This window comes from Sciurus carolinensis, chromosome 1 (assembly GCF_902686445.1).
Source record: "Sciurus carolinensis chromosome 1, mSciCar1.2, whole genome shotgun sequence".
NCBI lineage: Eukaryota > Metazoa > Chordata > Mammalia > Rodentia > Sciuridae > Sciurus > Sciurus carolinensis.
Window position 1 is genome coordinate 86,869,175 of NC_062213.1, and position 21,030 is coordinate 86,890,204.

At 42.1% G+C, this 21,030-nt stretch overlaps 1 pseudogene; it reads right to left on the reverse strand.

The window, feature by feature from the left end:
* Positions 1 to 962: 962 nt before the first annotated feature.
* On the reverse strand, positions 963 to 19,887 carry LOC124985164 (ubiquitin thioesterase ZRANB1-like; annotated as a pseudogene).
* Between the last annotated feature and the right edge of the window lie 1,143 nt (positions 19,888 to 21,030).

Consider the following 21,030-nt stretch of genomic DNA (forward strand, 5'->3'; position numbering starts at 1 on the left):
CTATCTCCCCAGCCTCTGGATGATGCACTTCTATGAGTAAAGATGTTTCTAAGTTTTGTAAAAATAGTCCTCAAGACAAGGAAAAATGGTAAAGACAGAGGTGTATGTTTTCTGGTGGATTCAACAAGTAGACTTTGGAATTCAACATTAAAAAAAATCTCTTGCTTATTAATTATTTAGTTATGAAACCTTATTTTTAAAGATGTTTGAAACCATGTTTGCCTCCATTTTATAATCATGTACAATGATATACAGGAGAAAAAGAACATTTTCTTTCCTAACATTTTCCTTTTATACGTAGAATACATTGTAGAAACGATGTTAAAAGTGGTTATAGAAAGTTTCAATAGTCTTAGATAAATTTATCTTCTCAATTTAGTGATTAAATGCCTACCATAAGCACCATGAGAGTAAGGATTGTGCCTGTTTTTTTTTTCTTTTTTTTATTGTAAACAAATGGGATACATGTTGTTTCTGTTTGTACATGGAGTAAAGGCATACCATTTGTGTAATCATAAATTTACATAGGGTAATGTTGTTTGATTCATTCTGTTATTTTTTCCCTTCCCCCCACTCTTCCCCCCCCTCTTTTCCCTCTCTACAGTCCTTCCTTCCTTCATTCTTAAAAAAGCATAACTTTTTATTTTTTATTTTTTTGGGGGTCTCGGGATTGAACTCAGGGCCTTGTGCATGCAAGGCAAGCAGTCTACCAACTGAACTATATCCCCAGCCCACTTTTTAATTTTAATAAAGTAAATCTGTCAAATTTAAAAAAACCAATGCCAAACACACAAATGGGAAAGTTCTTCGTTTAACCTTTTCTGCACCATCTGCAGATAACTTTTCACTCAACTTGCAATAATCCTTAGGATGCCATGCAGAGTTATGGAGTCTCTGGGGAGCATGAGAATCACAAGGAGGGGTCTTTGCTTTGCCACAAGAGCAGGTCTCCTTTCACCATTTCATATACAGGGTCCAGGCTGAGAACTTTTCTGCATAGCAACCAGAATTCCTCCTTGGGTCATGCAGCAGTCCAGGTACTCCCTGAGCAGTTTCTCCTGGTGTTCCTCAATACTTCCTAAGAAGGAAAATACATGTGGTATGGCTTCCTTTCACTGTTGACCAGAGGTAAAAACATGATGGTGGTATCTTTGGTGTTCAAGAAAGAACATCCTCAATTGCCATAGCCATCATTTTGCATGGCAGCCAAAGCAGAACAGTGACTCCTAGTATAGCTCAGAACAATTGGGCTTTAAAAACAAAAAAACAAAACAAAACAAAACAAATTGTTCCAACAACAAAAGCAGATAAAACCCTTGAAACTAAGTATATCCTAAGGTTTCTCCCTAGAATATTTTACTCCATTAACTATAATTGGTGATGGAAGAATACATGAAAGTGTGAAAAAAAAATGTGTGTCTATTCCAAACTTGCTCTGGGCTTACTAGCAAGAGAGAGGATAAATGCCCAGTTTTCTTGCCGTTGTTCTCTCAAGGAAAAATAAAAACTGAGAATGCCAGGATTCCCAGTCTTTCCATTGTGTGTAAAACCAGTGTGAATCATAACCACAAACATGTAGTTCACTTTGACTACATGTTTTTCTTTTTCCCAACCTAATTTTTTCCTAACCTTCTCCCTGATCTTTTCCCCTAAACTTCTTTCTGACCTTCTTTTCCCTAAACTTATCCTCCCTGATCTTCTTTTCCCTGATCTTCTTCCCTGATTTCTCCTCCCTAATCTTATTTTCCTATGAATCACCTCTTTAAAAAAAAAACAAAACCCTGTTCCCCATGATGGGTTGTTGGGAGAGGTGATGGAGGATGGAAGAGCAGTTACTGTGATCAGGGGTCTCTGATGCCCTCATGACTGTGACATGCCCGGTTCCTGTGCAAAGGCATAGAATGCCTAGCTGCTATAGCAATGCCCTGCATGAGGAGGCACTGTGCAAGAGCCCTGTCAGTTCTAACCTTGATCTCAGGCACACAGCTCCTGGGAAGAAAGGAATTCTTATGCTAGACAACCACAATGTTTCACTAACTCTGCTTCTGGGGTTCCTGTCCACCTTATAGCAACTTTTAACAATGGACTTTCTTGAGAGCTACACAAAGCTCCTAACATTGCACTTTGCAACCATGGATTGCTACTGCAGAAAAGCTACATAGATGTCCTAGTTTCTGTAATGTTCCTGAAAACAAAGAATAATGCTTGCATAATCTGTAACCTGATAAAAAGACACATATAAGTAAAGATTGCTGGCATAATTCTTCAGACCTGCATCTCCATCAGAGAGCAGGCTCTACCTGATCCCAGCCTTATCTTCAAGATCTGTGCTTGTCAATCTTTATTTTCCAATCCCCCTTCGACACTCACTGGACCCCAGAGTTTGCCCCCTGGTAGCAACAATGGGCAGAATCACAGCTTTTGGGACAGGAATCCCCTGTGTTTCTCCTTTGCTAGCAAAGCAATAAACTTTCTTTTTTCCTTTTTCTTAAGACCTTGTCTTCATTATTGGATTGGTGTCAAGAACCAGAACTCAGTTTTGGTTACAAATTTGGTGATGTTGGCAGGACCAGAGAGCAGCTCCCACTCCAGTTTTCTTGGGAAGGTCTGGCACTCCAAGTGACTCCCACTTCCATGCTGAGGATACAAGGTGGCTAGTGAATTTGTTGAGAGTTGACTGCTGGAGAAATTGGGAGATGGTGAGAGTTTGCCTCCACCAAACAAGAGGAGCTAATCCTGTGAGTAAAGGGAGGGAGAGAGGGACCATCCCAGCACCTGCCAAAGGTCTTTTTGCTTCAGGGAACTCCTGCCTTCTTTCTCTGAACAGCAGAAGTTGCTCCATCAGTTGCTCTACTTTGAGAAAAAGGAAACTGACATCCTTGGCCATCCCCCAGTGTGGATGCCAAGGCCCTTGACTCCATACACTTAGATACTCTTTGTGGGAACATCTAGTGCTTCTTTCTGGGGACATCTGTGGCACCAGTGGTGAAGGAGTCATGACTTGTGACTTGAGACACAAGTGGGACTTGAGAACCTAGGGATATTTACTTCCTTCTGATCTGGTCTAGGTTTTCATGTTTGTTGGACTTGTGTTTGGGAATTCCCTCTGATTGTCTGGGTTGTTGTTTTCTTCCATTCCTGGTCCCTATAAAGCATGGGCGATGTTAGGTCGGAAATTAGGCGACTGTAGGGGGCAGAGCTGAGCAGCTAGAACAAAGACCAGCTCGCCAAAGGTGACCAGAAAGTTCGCAGCAAGGTGGATGGAAAGTTACACTGACCCTTCACACCCACCTGTCACTCAACAAGACCCCCTCCCATCCTAGTCTATAAAAACCCTGGGCAGCCAGGGCCACTTGTGATTTTCTCTGGGTCCCTATACCCTGGGGGTCTGGGAATTTTACCCGAGAGCCAAATTCCAATAAAGCTTGCTTTGGCCAATTTTCTGTCCCATTTTCTTTGGCTGCTAACTGTGCCCGCCAAGCCTGCCGAGTTTACATTTGGTCCCGCAGCTGAGCCCGCCGAGCTTACATTTGGTGCTGAAACCTGGGAGGGGGTTTTTCGGGCTCCCCCACCTAGGGGTTGAGATCCACCCCCTTCTCAGAAGAAGCAGGAGATTCCAATCTGTCCCGCTCAGCTCTACTCCATTTGATCCATCCCACTTAAAAGCGTGGTAAGTTCCCTGGGTTTTTCCCATATGCCGGTCCAATTTATACCCTCCGTTCTGCAGGAGGTCTGTCCGTGGGCACCCCACAGGCCTCTGCTCCGTTTGGGCTCTGGTTGTTGTGAAGATGTTCCAGCCTCCAGCCAGCCCCCCATTTTTCTGTTTTTGGGCCCCTGAAAGTCGAGAGATGTCTTGATTTTCAGCCCGCCCACCGTTCTCTGGTGTGCAGGAGTCAGAACTGGGACACCTTTTCTGATTCCAGCATACCTGTCTGGGTGAAATTGGACGGCTAATGGGAAATACCAGGAGCTCACTAGACCCCAAAATTCCTTTGGGGTGTATCCACCGTAATTTTACTAAACTGGGACTTTCCAAAAACTTAAGCCGTAAGCAGCTTGTTTTAGATCTCAAGTATGTTTTAGATCTCAAGATGGCCACCAAAAGGCACTCGCAACCATTCGCAAGCTTTCTTTTTGGAATTTGGCGCTTGCCCCACTCCTCCTTCTACCTGCTCCACCACCCACATTCTCCTCCCATGAGCTGTCCCAAACCCCGTCTGCCTCCATGCTCTGGCCAGGACTCCACCTCCTCTTCCTGTCCTCCTCCGGCCAAAAACTCGCCCCCTCCTCCCGTGGATGCAGCTCTTCCCCCTTCCTCCTCGGAGACCTCCTACTTCCCCTCCCACCTCTTCCGTCAGAATGTCTCTCTGCCTAGTCTGTTCCCTCCTCCCGTCAGCACTAACACGCAACTTTATCAGACTCTCCCACTGCCTAACCCAGAGCTTCTTTATCCTCTCCGGGAAATAGTTAGTGCAAAAGGGTTATGTGAATCTAAGTTCCATTCTCATTTAGGGTCTTTCTCTGCTGATTCCTCTACTTATATTAAGGAATTTGAGTATCTTTCCCAAACTTATAGTCTTAATATTCTTTCTTCTACTCCCAGTATCCAACAGGCAGCACAGGACCACGTTGACCAAGCCCATTGAATGGACATAACTTTACCCACAGGAGCAGGATCCAATAACTGAACCAAGCTGGAACTATCAGGAAGGCCAGCAGGGCCATCGTCACTCTGCTTGCATGGTCCAATACCTCACAGCAGGCATGCAAGCAGTCTCCAATAAGGTGGTAAACTTTGATAAACTGAGGAAAATTACCCAGAATCCAGAGGAGAATCCAGCTCTGTTTCTTAACCGCCTTACAGAGGCCCTTACTAGATATACTAAAGTGGACCCTAAATTTCCCTCTGGTGCTACAGTGCTAGCAACCCACTTCATTTTTCAATCAGCCTCTGATATAAGAAAAAAGCTCAAGCAAGCTGAGGAAGGCCCTCAAACCCCTATCCGAGATCTGGTGACAATGGCCTTCAAAGTCTGTAATGCCCCCAAAATCAGCTGAATTGGCCAGGCAAGCTTATTTACAGAAAAAGGTGACACTCCAATCCCAAGCCTTGGTAACTACCCTAAGGCCTGAGGCTCCAAGGAGCGCTTCAAAGGGGACCAGCAATCGTCTCCTCCAGGGGCTTGCTTCAAGTGCAAATGGGAAGGTCACTGGGCTCTATGTCCAAACCCACGACCCCCCACCAGGCCGTGTCCCACCTGCAAACAAGCAGGCCACTGGAAGAGTGACTGCCCTATGGCCAGTCCCTCCCCAGCATCTCTACGCAGAGGTGTGGTCAGCCAGGCGGTCCCTTCCCATGAGCTTTTGGGATTCACAGAAGACTGAAGGAGCCCAGACTCGAGGACCCCTATAACCCTAGCCAGGCCCAGGGTAAAAGCTCCAGGTAACGAATAAGTCCATAATTTTCTTTGTGGATATGGGGGCCACCTATTCTGTCTTGCCTGCCCACTCTAAGCCTTTATTTCTTTCCCAGGTTTTGGTTATGGGAATTGACAGAAAACCCTCCTTCCCAAGCAGAATAGCTAAATTAGCCTGTGCCCTAGAGGGATATCCTTTTACACACTCACTCCTAGTTATTCCCTCCTGTCCAGTCCCCCTCCTAGGAAGAGATGTTCTCCAACCCCTAGGATCCACCCTACAGCTTCTTCCCAGGCACAATGCTAGTGCTCACCTTCTTCTACCTCTGTTTCATACATTTACTAGTGCTCCCACACCACCTACCCTACCGTTGCCCCAGACCTGGTCAACCCCCAAGTCTGGAACACGTCCAAGCCAGTCATAGCCTCCCACCATAAGCCAGTCCTTATCCAACTAAAACCTCAAGCTAAGTTTCCCTCACTTCCCCAGTTTCCAATTTCCCGTACTCACAGGGAAGGACTTAAATCCATTATAGACCAGTTTCTTACTCAGGGACTCCTTTTCCCTACTGACTCCCCTGTAACACCCCCATACTGCCAGTACGTAAACCCTCAGGAACCTATTGCTTGGTCCAGGACCTCCATCTAATTAATGAGGCAGTTATTCCCATCCACCCCATGGTTCCTAACCCTTACACCTTCCTTCTCACATCCCCCCTTCTACCACCCACTTCACAGTCCTGAATCTCAAAGATGCGTTCTTTACAGTTCCCCTTCACTCTGACTCCTATTACCTCCTTACCTTCACAAAGGAGGATCCTACATCCTTTAGGTCTCAACAACTGACATGGACAGTTTTACCCCAAAGCTTCTAGGACAGTCCTCACCTATTTGGGCAAGTCTTAGCTCAGGATTTGGCTACTTGTGATTTGGAAAGTAGCACACTCCTACAATATGTGGATAACCTCTTTCTATGTAGCCCATCCCTCAAGGCTTCCCGGACCCACACTGCCCAGCTCCTTAATTTCCTGGGGTCTCAAGGCCATCAAGTCTCCAGCCAAAGCCCAGCTCACCACCCCTTCAGTCACATATTTGGGCATACTCCTCACTCCTACCTCTAAGAATCTCACAACAGACAGAATCCAAGCCCTGCGTGACTTACAGCTGCCAGAAACAGCAGAAGACATTCTCTTCTTCCTGGGTTTAACTGGTTTTTTCAGACACTGGGTCCCTAATTTTGCACTCCTTGTCAAACCCCTATATCAGGCAGCAAAGGAGACTCCACATGGGCTCCTTACCTCCCCTGAGATGATAGCTAACTCTTTTTACAAGCTCAGGGATGCTCTTATATCCTCCCCTGCTCTCTCTTCCCAACCCTAACTGTCCTTTCCATCTCTTCATGGATGAAAAACAGGGTGTTGCCACTGGCCTCCTTGCACAACCAACTGGACCTTCTTACAGACTGGTGGCATATCTCTCCAAGCACTGGCGACAGCAGCTGAATTAACTAATGAAGCTCTAAAACTTATCCTACTTCAACCAGTAACTGTATTTTCCACCCATCAACTGCAGGACCTCTTAAACCATAAATCCCTTCCACTCCCACAGGTGCTAGAGATGCTATGTTCACCTCATGAAGACCTCTTCAATTACCCACTCCCCTCACCTGACCTAACCATTTTTGTACACGGCAGTTCTGTGCTGGGTCCTGATGGATGCTGTAGAGCCGCTTTATGCAGTCACCACCGCCTCAGTTCTGGAAGCCAACTGCCTTCCAGAAGGGACCACTTCCCAAAAGGCTGAACTTTTTGCTCTGATCAGGGCTCTAATTTTATCCAAAGATAAAGAGATCAACATCTACACAGATTCCAAATATGCCTTCTTGATTGCTCACTCACTTTGGGCTATATGGAAGGAGTGTGAATTTTTCACCACAAAGTGCTCACCAGATAGGAAAGAAAAACAGAAGGTTCTAAGTATGGGAATGTATTCAGTAGAAAGTAAAAGAATGTTTCTAAGGCAGAAAGTTCTTGTGTTATGGAATATATGAGGGTCAAAGTAAGTGCTAAGAAAGTCTGTGTAAGTAAAAGGCAAATTTCAACAAGTTTGCATACAACTAAGTTGGTTATATGTACGTGAGACAGGCTGTGGCTTGGTACCTGGGAATGTTCCTGTGCAGGGGCACAAGATGCCTGACTGCTGTGGCAGTACCCTCGCTGGGATCCTATCAGCTCTGACATTGATCTCAGGCAGGAAGGAATTCCTTTGCCAGAAAACCAGTGTTTTCTCAGTTCCCTTCTCTGGTTCCTGCCTGCCTTACAGTAACTTTGGACAGTGGACTTCCATGAAAGCAACACAAAGCCGCTAACATTGCACTTTGCAGCTGTGAAAAGTTCCATAGATGTCCTAGTCTCTGTAACTTTCCTGAAAACAAAGAATAATGCTTACATAATCTTTAACCTGATAATAAGACATATATAATGATTGCTGATGTAACTCTTTAGAACTGCATTTCCAACAGAGAACAGAGTTCCATCTGATCTCTGCTTAATCTTCAAAATCTGTGTTTTGTGAAAAGCCCCGCCTTATCTGAAATAAGGCTCTGCCTCACCTGGCTGCATGTTAGAATGGCTTCAAAATAAGCCAGACTTTAATTCATTTAAAGTTGTGTTCAAAAGTTTGATGTTTGTTGTAAAGATTACTGTGATCTCAAACAGGGGATATAATGAATAACTCAGCCAGCATTCAGGATACCTACTGCACAAACTGAATGTTTTACTGTTGGTGATTCCATTTTGTATTTTCCTTGTAAACTGTTGCCTGATTAATTTTGGCAGAAGTATTGTTCAAGAGCAAACACTATAAATTAACTTGAAATGGTAAGGCATCACCGATAGGACAAATAATGTAAACCCCAATTAGATAAAAAAGGATAAATAACTGTAAAGTCATAGACATTGAAGTTAAAGCCTAGCACTCTTACTTTCTTACTGGTGAGACTAATTTGCTGGATGGTTAAGATCAGATTCAGAAATTGAGATTAAATACAGAGGCCAAGAAAAGTCAGTAACAGGCCAATTTGACCAACTTAATCTTAGACACCTAACAAAACAGTTAAAACCTAAATATAGCCATTCTTTGACATTTAAGAGAAACAATAGTTAAATGCAACCTAAGATGTACACTTGTGTTAACCTCCCTAAAATAATTAAAGACTGAAAACTACAAGAGAGAAATTCTTAGGCAGGTGTACCTGCTAACTATCAAGAGAAACTGCCAGAATCAGGAGTTTTTAGTCAGTTTAAGGCCTACAGATCCTCCTAAACTACATAGGTAGGCTTAATCTATGCTTGCTAGTTACAGGAATATAGAGATCTCTACTGAACACAGGTTATACCAACAAGAGGACTTAATTATGCAATCACTGCTAACCAAAAGCTAGAAGAGCAACACTAGAAGGTATTAGAGGCATCTGCTGCCCCCCTGACATCCCTGCAAAGATGAATAACATTTATTGCTCAAGTTTCCTTGCAGAACCGTCGAGCACTAGATCTGACAGCAGACAAAAGGGAATTGCGCCTCTTCCTAAAAAAGAGTATTGTTGCTGCATCAATTAAACCGGTCTAATGAAAGCAACATTGAAACTCTCAGACGTTTAAATAAAAGGCTGAAGCAAGAAGAATCAAATGACCCCTGACCAGGATGGCTGAACTCCACTCTTATCACCTGGCTGACCTCTACCCTTACTCCCTTATTTGTGACAGAATTTCTGCTAATGATTGTTCCCTGTCTTCTCAGGTTTGCCCGGAACCGCATAAGTGAGGTTGCCAGGGTGACCTACAACCAGATGCTCCTACACTCTTATAGTCGCTTCCCCACCAACCTAGAACCCGAACCTTTTTCTCCCCACGATGCCCCCTAACATGCAGGGAGTAGCCAGACAGACTCCGGCGCCCTATAGCACCAAAAAGGTCCGGATGTTAGGTCGGAAATTAGGCGACTGTAGGGGGCAGAGCTGAGCAGCTAGAACAAAGACCAGCTCGCCAAAGGTGACCAGAAAGTTCGCAGCAAGGTGGATGGAAAGTTACACTGACCCTTCATACCCACCTGTCACTCAACAAGACCCCCTCCCATCCTAGTCTATAAAAACCCTGGGCAGCTAGGGTCACTTGTGATTTTCTCTGGGTCCCTATACCCTGGGGGTCTGGGAATTTTGCCCGAGAGCCAAATTCCAATAAAGCTTGCTTTAGCCAATTTTCTGTCCCATTTTCTTTGGCTGCTAACTGTGCCTGCCAAGCCTGCCGAGTTTACATTTGGTCCCGCAGCTGAGCCCGCCGAGCTTACAGGCAACACTGCATCAATTTCTGCTGATGGTCCCTTGAGAAAGATCCTGGCTGACTGGGCCATGTATAGCTATAAATGTATGACTAAGAAAAGATGGTGTTTTACTGTAACAAAATCTGGCTAATGTATGTTCTGGAGGGGGAGGAAAGGTGGCCATTGTTTGTTACTCTGAATTACCATACGGTCTTGCAGCTGGAGCTGTTCTGCCAGAGGTCAAGAAAATAGGAAGAGATTCCATATGTACAAGCTTTTATGTTGCTATATAAAAGGAGTCTGAACATCCAGGGACTCAGTTGAAGGTGCAGAGAAAGGCACAGTTTCTAATGTGTGAGGATAGTAGAAATTCAGTAGAGAAGGTTGAGGATTTGATAAATATAATAAACCCCTTAAATTCGAATTCTAACCTGGTGCTTAACTAACTGCTGGCTGGCCTGGCACCACTGATGACTCCTACTAACTCTCATAGATCCATAGGGAGCCATTCACATAAAGGGAAGATTATACTGTCTGTCACCATATTTAGGTTCCAATTGGGCTCCCTCTTAGGAATAGCTTATGCTGGCAAAATAATTTGATTAGGACCCCAATGTGGTGGCAAACAGTGCAATGATTAATCTTTATTAGAAATGTCTTTTGGTGGGATTCAGGAGGGGAGGACCCCAAGCAGAAAAGTTTAAATAACATTCAGCAATTGCAGCAAAGGATCAATGATGAATTTTTAGCATGAGTTTATCAGGCATACAGGAAATACACAGATGCAGATCCAGAAGCCTCTGAAAACCCTTGTATGGTCAATATGACTTTCATTGAGCAAAGTGCCCCAGACATAAGGAGGAAACTTCAGCAGGTGGAAGGGGCAATTGGTATGAATCCCTCACAGCTGGTTGATATTGCCTTTAAGGTATACAATTCCCTGTAATGTACAAAGCTGCTCTCCCCGTCCTTTCCGTTGCAGCCATTTCCCTGCCTCCCAACTACTGTCAGTCTGTGAACATCCTAGCTAGCTATTGGTTCATCAGTCAGCTTGCAAGTATCCTTCTCCATTATTGGTCCCCTGTTAGCCCAGCAGAATTCAACTGCCTCAGGGTAGCTACCCTGCCATCTTTTTTTCTCTTGTTTTTCTCTCCCCCTGACTCACTTTCTTTCTCCTCCTCGCTTTTCCACGCTCTCTAGCACACACCCTTTCTTTTTCCCTTTCTTTTTCTCTCATTTTCTCTCTTACCCTGCAGAGAGACACTTTGTTTGCTTAATAAACTCCCTTATGTGATTTCCCATATCTGGCGTGGTTTTCATGGGATTCCTTACACTCCCAAGAGGAACAGAAATCAGCATGTGTTTTATTGGCAACTCCTGCAAAGGGAGTCTTAAGAAACTCCAAAGGAAAGGGACAGGAATGAATGCTGTCCATTAAAGCAAAACCAGTGTGTCTAGTGTAAGGAGGAAGGACATTGGAAAAGAACTGTCCAAGGAAGTGAAAATCCCCAAGACCAGATCACTCCCCTGAAAAAGAAACAGTTTTCTGAATCCAAGACTCAGATGATGAGTGACAGGGCCCTGGACTCCAGACCTTATTCTATACCAATAGCCCCAGAGGAGCCTCTGGTACAATTGACAGTGGGGACCTAACTGATTGACTTTCTGGTAATACTAGTGCCAGTTATTCTGTTGTAAGTTCTAAATTAACCCCCTTAAGCACTAACAAGATGGCAGTAGTTGGAGTGACAGGTCACACTGGGCATCATCCATTGCTCCATTCCCTTTATGTAAACTGGGAGAAAAAAATTAAGGCAGTTTATGGTGTATGCCAGATTGACCTATCCCTCTCCTGGGATGAGATTTGTTATGTAAATTAAATGCACAGATAACATTCTCACCCAAATAGTAACAGCTTTATCTGCAAGTACTTCCTGAAAGTACACTCCAGGTCTAGCTTTTGCTCTCTAACCAGGAAAAGGAAACCAAACCCATCCAATTGGAGGTAAGTGAAAAAGTGAGTAAAACTGCATGGGCTGATGAGACCCCAGGGAGGACCATTCCTATTACTTCCGTTAAGATCTTGCTTAAAGAGGGGGTAAACTACTAAAAAAAAAAAAAAAAAAAAAAGTACCCCCTTAGAAGAAAGGTACTAATAGGAATTCAGCCACTTGTAGATAAGTTTTTGAAATAGGAGTCAATTCAACCTTGTCAGTTACCCTACAATACGCCTATCCTGCCGATTAAGAAACCTCAACGATGAGTACCAATCTGTGAAAGACTTGAGAGCTAAAAATTATATTGCTCAGGACATTCATCCCACAGTACCAAATCCATACACCCTTTGACTACAATGCCAGGTAACTATAACTGGCTCACAGTGCTGGATTTAAAGGATGCATTCTTTTGCATCTCTCTGGAAAGTAAGGCCCAATTACTATTTGCTTTTGAATGGTAAGACCCAAATACCAATGTAACTACACAGTATTGCTGGACTGTCTTACCTCAGGGATTTAAAACGCCCCCTACTCTGTTTAATGAATGCCTGGCAAGAGACCTGTTAGGGCTGCAGCTGGATCAGGAAATCCTCTTGCAATACGTGGATGACATGCTTATAGCTAGCTCAAACTATGAACATGGTCTTTAAGTACTACTACTGCTCTAAACCATCTGGCCTCATGTGTATATAAGGTGTCCACCAAAAAGGCCCAAATTTGCAAACAAGTCACTCAACTGGAATTTCAGATTAGTGAAGGACCCAAAGTCTGATGCCAGACTGAACGTGGACAATCTTAAGCCTTAGGGAACCCAGAAACCAGAGGAAATTATGGGACTTCCTGGGAATGGCAGGATTCTGCTGGATCTGGATCCCTAACTTAGGACTGATAGTAAAGCCCTTGTATGAGACATTAAAAGGAACAGAAATAGAATTTTGATTTGGACCCCAGAATGCCACACTGCTTTTGAGAAGTTAAAACACAGCTTCATGACTGCCCCTACCCTGGGACTTCCTGATTTATAAAAGGAATTCAGATTATACACGCATGAGAAACAAGATATAACCCTTGGGGTTCTCTTACAGACACTGGCAGATATACCACAACCAGTGGCCTATTTATCAAAACAGCTTGACCACACCACAAAAGAATGGCTTCCTGCCTGCAGGCAGTAGCTGCCAATTGTGATTTGCTACGGAAGCTGAAAATTTCATGCTAGGACAGCCCATCATGGTGTTTGTCTCTCACCAAATCTTGGTCCTACTAGAACAGAAGGGTGGCTACTGGCTGACTGCTGACCGGATAGGAGGTATCAGGCTATCTTACTAGACAACCCTAATATCAACCTTAAAGTCGTGTCTACATTAAATCCAGTAACACTGTTACCATTAGATGATAATGGGACCATAAATATAATTGCCTAGAAATTTTAGAAACTGTTTACTTTAGCATATTGGATTTGTCTGATCAGCCTATCACAGACCTTTTCACAGATGGGAGCAGCTTCATGGACAATAGCCAGCAAGTAGCTGGATACACTGTGGTCACAGAACAATGGGTACTGGAAGCTAAGACTTTACCACCAGGAACATCAGCCCAGAAGGCAGAGCTAATCACTCTGACAAGAGCTTTCAGGCTGTCAAAAGGAAAGAAGGTAAATATTTATGCTAATTCCAAATATGCTTTCATGATAGTACATGTACACGGGGCTATTTGGAAAGAAAAAGGGCTCCTCACTGCAGAAAACAAGGACATTAAACATAGACCTGAAACACTAGCATTATTACAGGCAGTGACTGAATCAAAACAGGTGGCAATCATGCACTGTCCCAGTCACCAGAAGGTAGACATTCATGTAACTAGGGGAAATTGAACTGCCGATCTGGCAGCCGAAAGTGCTGCAAAGAGTTAAGCCATTTATTGGGGCTCTGATACCTCAGCTTAAATTGGACCAATACAAGCTTGTTTATACTGAGGAAGATGAAAAATGGGCCAAAGAATGGGGTTTTGATTCCTTGGATAGTACTGCCAGGTGGAGACAAAATTCCCATGGACTTATATTCCCACCTGAAACACTGGTCTTGCCCTTGGTTGAAGCACCTGTGAGAATATGCACTTTGGGAGGGATGCCTTGGTGAATTTTATCAAGCCCCATTTGTGGGGACCACACTTCTAAAAAAACATTCAGCAGGTGACTGCATGTTATGTGCCCATAACAATCCCAATAGTGAAAGGCAGCCTATTTTAAGAGGAACACAAGGGAGAACACAGCCTGGCAAATAGATTTAACCCAAATTCACTGTACCACAGGATACTTCAGATATTTACTTGTACTGCTGAACACCTTCTCTGGGTGGGTATAGATTTATCCTACCAGAACAGAGAAGGCTTTGGAAATAAATAAGAGTTATCTTAAAGGAGTTGATCCCAAGATATGGGCTCCATGCATCTAACACAATTTCTTGGTCCATAGAGGAGTATGAATTCCAGAATATCTCAAAATGAGACCTTTGTATATACAAAATATTGTCCAATTTCCTGCAGAAAAGGTTACAGCAGTAACTGACTACTCCTTCCTAGATCATTCTTGGATGGAATGCACAGGATTTAAAGTCAAGGATTATTTCCTCATTGCAGGACATGTGTTTGTCTGTAAAATTAATAACAATCCTTGGGCTACTGAATACCTCAGAAATTTCACAACTCCCACCCAATATTTTCTAGGGAATTTACTGACAGCATTTTCAATTCTTTCCTTAATCAGTTCACAGGGCAAGCTCCATAAAACTTTTTACTCTACTGACCCAGGACCTCCCTAGTGGAATTCCTGATGGTGATGAATACTTTTTTGGTTGTACCTTATTACCCTTGTGGGGAATTGTGGCATACCATTGGGTCCTCCGAAATCTGTCAAAAACTCTGATCGCCTTAGTCAATCATACGGCTTTGTCCATCCCAAATTGACAGACTTCTCTGGACTCCTTGGCCAAGGTAGTTCTAGACAACCACACGACATTAGACTATCTGTTAGCTGAGCAAGGGGGAGTTTTTGCTATAGCTAATACCTCTTGCTGCATTTATAGTAACACCTCCAAGGTGGAGACCAGTATTGAAAAGATCAGGCAATGAGCAATCTGGCTAAAACTGACACTTGAACACATCCCTTTTGGATGGGATGGGGGTAAGCCTAACTGACTGTTTCTCTAGGCTCTTCTCTTAGATACCGAGAGATGTTGTTTATTTAACTAGGTCTTCTCTACCTCATCCTAACTGTTCATCATTGCCCTTGTGTATGTGTTTTTCCATTTGCTGCTCTGTTGCTGTTCCTCCCTTTGCAACTATGCAACAAAAATTCAGAAGAAAAAATGGCAACATCAAGTAAAAAACTTCCATTCTAAAGACCCCCTTCATTGCCCCTTTTCAGCAGTAAATTCCTTGGAGATGTCATCACCCAGTTTCCATAGAAATGGAAGCTAGAAATTGACAGTGGGGAGATGTAACAGGTTCACTTGGTGCTTTGACTACATGTTTTTCTTTTTCCCAATCTTCTTTTCCCTAACCTTCTCCCTTATATTTTCCCTAAACTTCTCCCTGATCTTCTTTTCCCTAAACTTCTCCTCCCTGATCTTCTTTTCCCTGATCTCCCTAATCTCATTTTCTCTGAATCACCTCTTTAAAAACCCCCTGTTCCCCATGATGGGCAGAATCCCCTGTGTTTCTCCTTTGCTAGCAAAGTAAAAAAAACTTCTTTTTCCCTTTTCTCAAGACCTTGTCTCCATTATTGGATTGGCATCATAAACAAGTACTAAGCTTTTGGTTACAATCATGCAGGTTGTCATATAGAGCTTTCTGAAGCACTGAGTTCTTATCATAAATGCCCCAGGTAACTTGTATTACTGTAGGTTATAGTAAGCTGTCTCCCACAATCCAGTTCCAAAATGCATACAGTAAACTGTCCAAATGGGTAGTCAACTCCAAGGACCAGTTTATAATTAGAGATTCATTTTCTACCTCTTCTTAAACATCTCTATCAAGCACCTCGTCAAATAATTTTTCTTGAACTACTGTTGGCAAATCTTTAATATCTGCTGGCAACAATAAATGTTATAAGATCAATTAGAAAACTGTAAGGAAATTCCCCTTTTCCTGTTGAAGAGAGGCAATTATTTCTTTCTGGTTTTGTTTCTTCAGTTCAGGATGTAACATTGCTGAAGTCCACTTTACTGTTTATTGAAGTACCTCTGAAAGCAATATTGCTAGCATATCCTGCCTTTGTAAACGTAGAGTTACATGTACCAGGTTGCAGCCATAATCAAAAGCAGAAGGACTTTTATAGTTGCTAAGTCACCTTCTACAACTCCCTATAGCTGAAGTCTCTGGCTCACATCCTGTGTGGGCAAGGGAAAGTGTTCCCATCAGTGGGATAGGCTGACTGCAAAATAAAAGGTTAAAAAAAAAAAAAAAATATATATATATATATATATATATATATATATATATATATATCAGAAATAAAGACAAAAGGGCAAAATATTTTTGAAGAAGGGCGTGAGGGATTGAGCCATCTAGTTGGGTCTGGCTCTAACAAAGAAGCAGGCCCCACTTGCTTTGTTTATAGTGGTACAGATAAAAGGGGACCAGTAGGAGCTTCTTGTGAAAAACAGGATGGTGGGTGGAGGTAAATAGGCCATTTGGTTCCTGCAGACCTCTCCCATCTCTGGTGCCTGTACGGTGAGCTAAGGTTCATGACTCAGACATTCTCGAACAGTGAATATCTGACTGTGAGTTCCTGAGGCCAGGAATTCCTGGTTAATGGATCAAACTTTGTCCAGTTCTCATATGAGTCATTGATGGCTCCCCACAGAAGTCTAGAAGAATCTCATCTTAGAAATTCTTAAGAATTAATTTCCTCTCAAATGTTTCTGAGGAATTTCTGAGCTCACCTGGGCCTGCTCAACACTACCCTGGAGTTTTGTGTGGTTTTGACATCACAGCATGGCTTATGTTATGGGGTCAATGTGGACCAAGCACTGTACAATTTAGAGAATGCTCCCAACTGCAGTCCTCCTCCTTGTCTAATACTTGGAGCCTGGTGGCAGCAATTCCACATAGCCAGTGGGACCAGAGGAACCCGCAGATATCCATCTCCCTCTGCTGCCACTTCTACCCTCCAGCTTCAGTCCAGTCAAAGTTGAGTGGCTCCCAGTTGCTGAAGGTTGGGGAGAGCAGAGAAAAAGAGGGAGGGGAAGAGCCCCTGTTGGGGTGGGGACCTGGAGAGAAGGGTGGCCTTGGTCTCTGCAGATTTATAATGGTGGTGGTAAGGGACCTGCAGCCAAATGGATGGTACATTTTAAAGATGATCTTTGGCATTTTACTTATATATCAATAAGTCAGTTATACTTTGGTCAAGGACTGACTCTATCAGTATCATCTAGGAAATTGTCAAAAATGTAGTTTTCTTTCCCCCAGACCTGGATGACCTGAATCAGAAATTTGGTGGGTGGGGCCTAGTGATCTATTTTAACATGCTTCTCAAGGGATTCTGATGACATTCTTAACTTTGAGAACCACTGTAACTAGGACTGGGATGTAGCTCAGTGCTTGCACAGCATGCTTGATACCCCACTGTGTTAGATACAGTCATATGAGTAGGGGGAGATAACAGATTCTTGCATGGTGATATCTGCAAAACATTTGACTAAGACATCTTTGCACTCAAGGTAGGAAGAGAGTTTTTTCAGGCTTTCACAATACAATCATTAATTACAATAATGCCAATAATAATAGTTACAATTTTAGCACCAAAGGACTGAACCAGGTGCAAACTTCATGGATCAGCAAAGCCTTTATTCAGTGGTGGAGTCATGCCTCTGATGAACCCATTTTCCTGGTGGAAAATGGGCCACTGGCCAAAGTAGGAGTCTGCTTATATATGTTACATTGAGATGTGTCTTAATTAATAACAGAGCATGTCAGTTTGGGCACTCAGGAATTTGGGATTTGTATTTACTGGGTCAGATGGAGGGTCTGGGGTCAGTGGTCAGTATCTGGGAAAGGCTTTATTTTGGGAAGGATCAATGCTTTGGCCTTCTCCCAGAGACTGTCATTCTAGGCTTGATGTTATATCCTGCCCAGGGCTTGTCTTATCACTGGGAAAGAATGTACTGGGAAAGGATCAATGTTACCAGTGTGTTGCCTTCTTCCTCACTTCCTCTTCCTGGGCCACACTATTTTGGGGTTTGTCATTTTCCACATCTGTCAACAATAACATCAAATAATGCATCTCCCTGATACCAAAACCAGAAAAATACAGAAAAAATGAAAATACAGATTAATATCTATGATAAATACATATGCAAAAGTTCTCAACAAAATGCTAGCAAACCAAAGCAAATTTAAAAGATTGTTTACCATAATCAGGTGGAATTCATCCCAGGAGTGCAAGGATGGTTCAACATATGCCAAAACACGATACATCACATTAACAGAATGAAAGTAAAAACCATATGAGCACCTCAATAGATGCAGAAAAAGGATCTATAAAATTCAATACCCATTTATGATAAAAACAAATAAATTAGGCATAGGAGGAATGTATCTGTGCACAATAAAGGCTATATAAGACAAACAACTAATATCATACTGAATTAGGAAAATCTCAAGTTTTTTTCTGTAAAACAGGGAACAAGATCTAATGTTTACTTCACTTTTATTCACATGATACAGGAATCATAGAACAATTAAGCAAGAGAAAAAAATAAAGGTCATTCCAGTTGGAAAGGAGGAAGTAAATTGTCCCTGTTTATGGATGGCAAAGTTACAGACTATAAAATCAACATATAAAAATAAGTGCCACTTGATATGCCAACAGTAAACTAATGAAAAAAAAAAATCAAGACTGCAATACTATTTAGAATAGCTACCCAAAACCAAACCAAACAAAAAATGAGTTCAGGGACGCACACCTGTAATTGCAGTGACTTTAGAGGCCTGGTAGGAGGACTGCAAGTTTGAGGCCTGCCTCAGCAGTTTTTGGAGATTCCCTCTCAAAAAAGAAAAAAGAAAATTAAAAGAATGAGTATTGCAGTACCTCTGGGTAGAAGACTAAAACCAATCAAGAACCCCTAGCAGCAGATTTAGCAAATGAAGTGAAAGACCTCTACAATGGAAATAAGACATTCATGAAATAAGTTGAAACAAATAAAGGGAAAGATATCCTTTGTTCTTGGGTCGGGATAATTAATGTTAAAATCTTCACACCACCCAAAGAAATCAACACATTCAATCAATCTCCAGCAAAAGGACCAATGACATTCTTCACAGAACTAGAAAAAAAACCTAAAATTCATATGGAACCACGAAATGCCTAGAACAGCCTAAGCAAACTTAAGCAAAAAGAACAAGGTTAAAAGCATTATAATATCTGATTTCAAAACATGCTACAAAGTAATAATAACTCAAACCAGCATTGAAGTATCATAAAAAATATATGGACCAATGAAACAGAATATATATAACTGTGTGGGCCACACAGCATAAACTCAATGTTTCTTATGAGAAGTAAACCCACATATTTACAGTCAACTGATTTTAATTTTAAATTAGTTTTACAATTTAAATTTATTTTTAACAGATATATGACAAGAATTTTACATATTAATGGAGTATCATTAATATTGATATTTAAATGCATATATATAGTATGATATTTAAATCAGACTAAAACATTTATCTTTTATTTATGGTGTAAACGTTCAAAATCCTCTCCTCTCACTTTTTGAAAGTAGACAATGGGGATAAAGTGAAGGGAATGGGGATAGGAATAGAAAAGACACTGGAATGAATCTGACATAACTTTCCTATGTACATATCTGATTATACCACAGTGAATTTCCACATCATGTACAACCACAAGACTGGGATCCTAATTAGAATAAGATGCACTCCATGTTTGTATAAAAATGTCAAAATATACTTTACTGTCATGTATAACTAAAAAGAACAAATTAAAACAGTAAAAAAAGAGAAATGTACTTTGCATTTTATTAATCTGCTTCTCATAATGACAGAGCATCTGACATTTGCCATAACCAGGACTCTCATCCTTAACCTGACACTTACCTCACCCTGGTCCCAATTCTGATACTAGCACTCATTCAGAGCTGGATCTTTATCTTGGCCCTCACTCTGACTGTGAAACTGATCCTGAGCCTGATATTTACTATTATCTTGAACATTCTTTGTCCCTCCTCCTGACACTCTGCTGATCCTGACCATTACATTCACCTTGAGCTATGATACTTGATCATCTTCCTGTCCCTGATAATCATGGCATATAACCCTCATCCTAACTGTGACACTCCTTGACCTTTATGTTGAGATGAACCTTGACATGAATTCTGGAATTTGCTGCCACTATAACCTTGACTCTAGCCACGAAGAGCTTAATGACCCTGAAGCACATACTGAATGTCTTATGACCCTAACACTCATCCTAACCTATCCTCACTATGATCCTAAACCTGTCCTGGCCCCGATATGCCTACATCCTGACTCTGATTATGAGCCTGATCACAACCTGCAACCTGATCCTTTCCCTAACTTTGTCTCTGACCCTAAAATTAACATTGCCCTCACGCTGACTCTGAACATCACCCTCATTCTCACAACACAACTGATCCTGAACACTACTACTACCCTGAACCAAACCTTGACCTTCAATCTGATCTGGACCTGGAAACTGGGTCTCACTCTGACCCTAACTTTCTAATATATGATGAAACAGTGTGTTTAACAGTGTGTTACTCTATGGCAAAATGTGTTTAAAATACTGTTTTTATATGTGTGTGTACTACTTTGATAAATATATGACATGATATACTATATTTAAAAGTGACAGGTATGTTACTATGTGTGGGATCATATATTTGAAACAGTGGTTAGCAGCATATGGTAAATGTACTATTATCTGATATATGTTAAAACATTGTTTTTATAAAACCTGATGTTACTTAGTGATACCCATGAGAAACATTGAGTTTATACTGTGTGGGCCACACAGTTAGTTATATATGTTGAAATTTTGTGTTTAACAAAAGAGGGTGATGTGTTCCTGTATATAGTGATATGTGTAAAGGACATTGTGCTAGCAGAGTGAGGTTCATGTACTACTTCGTTTAATTGTATCTTGAAACTGTTTAGGAGAGGAAGGTGCATATGTTACCTGTGTACAGTACATATGGGATAAGCACTGCAGTTAGCACTGTGCAGTACATGTGCTGCCATTTTTTTCCCTTTTA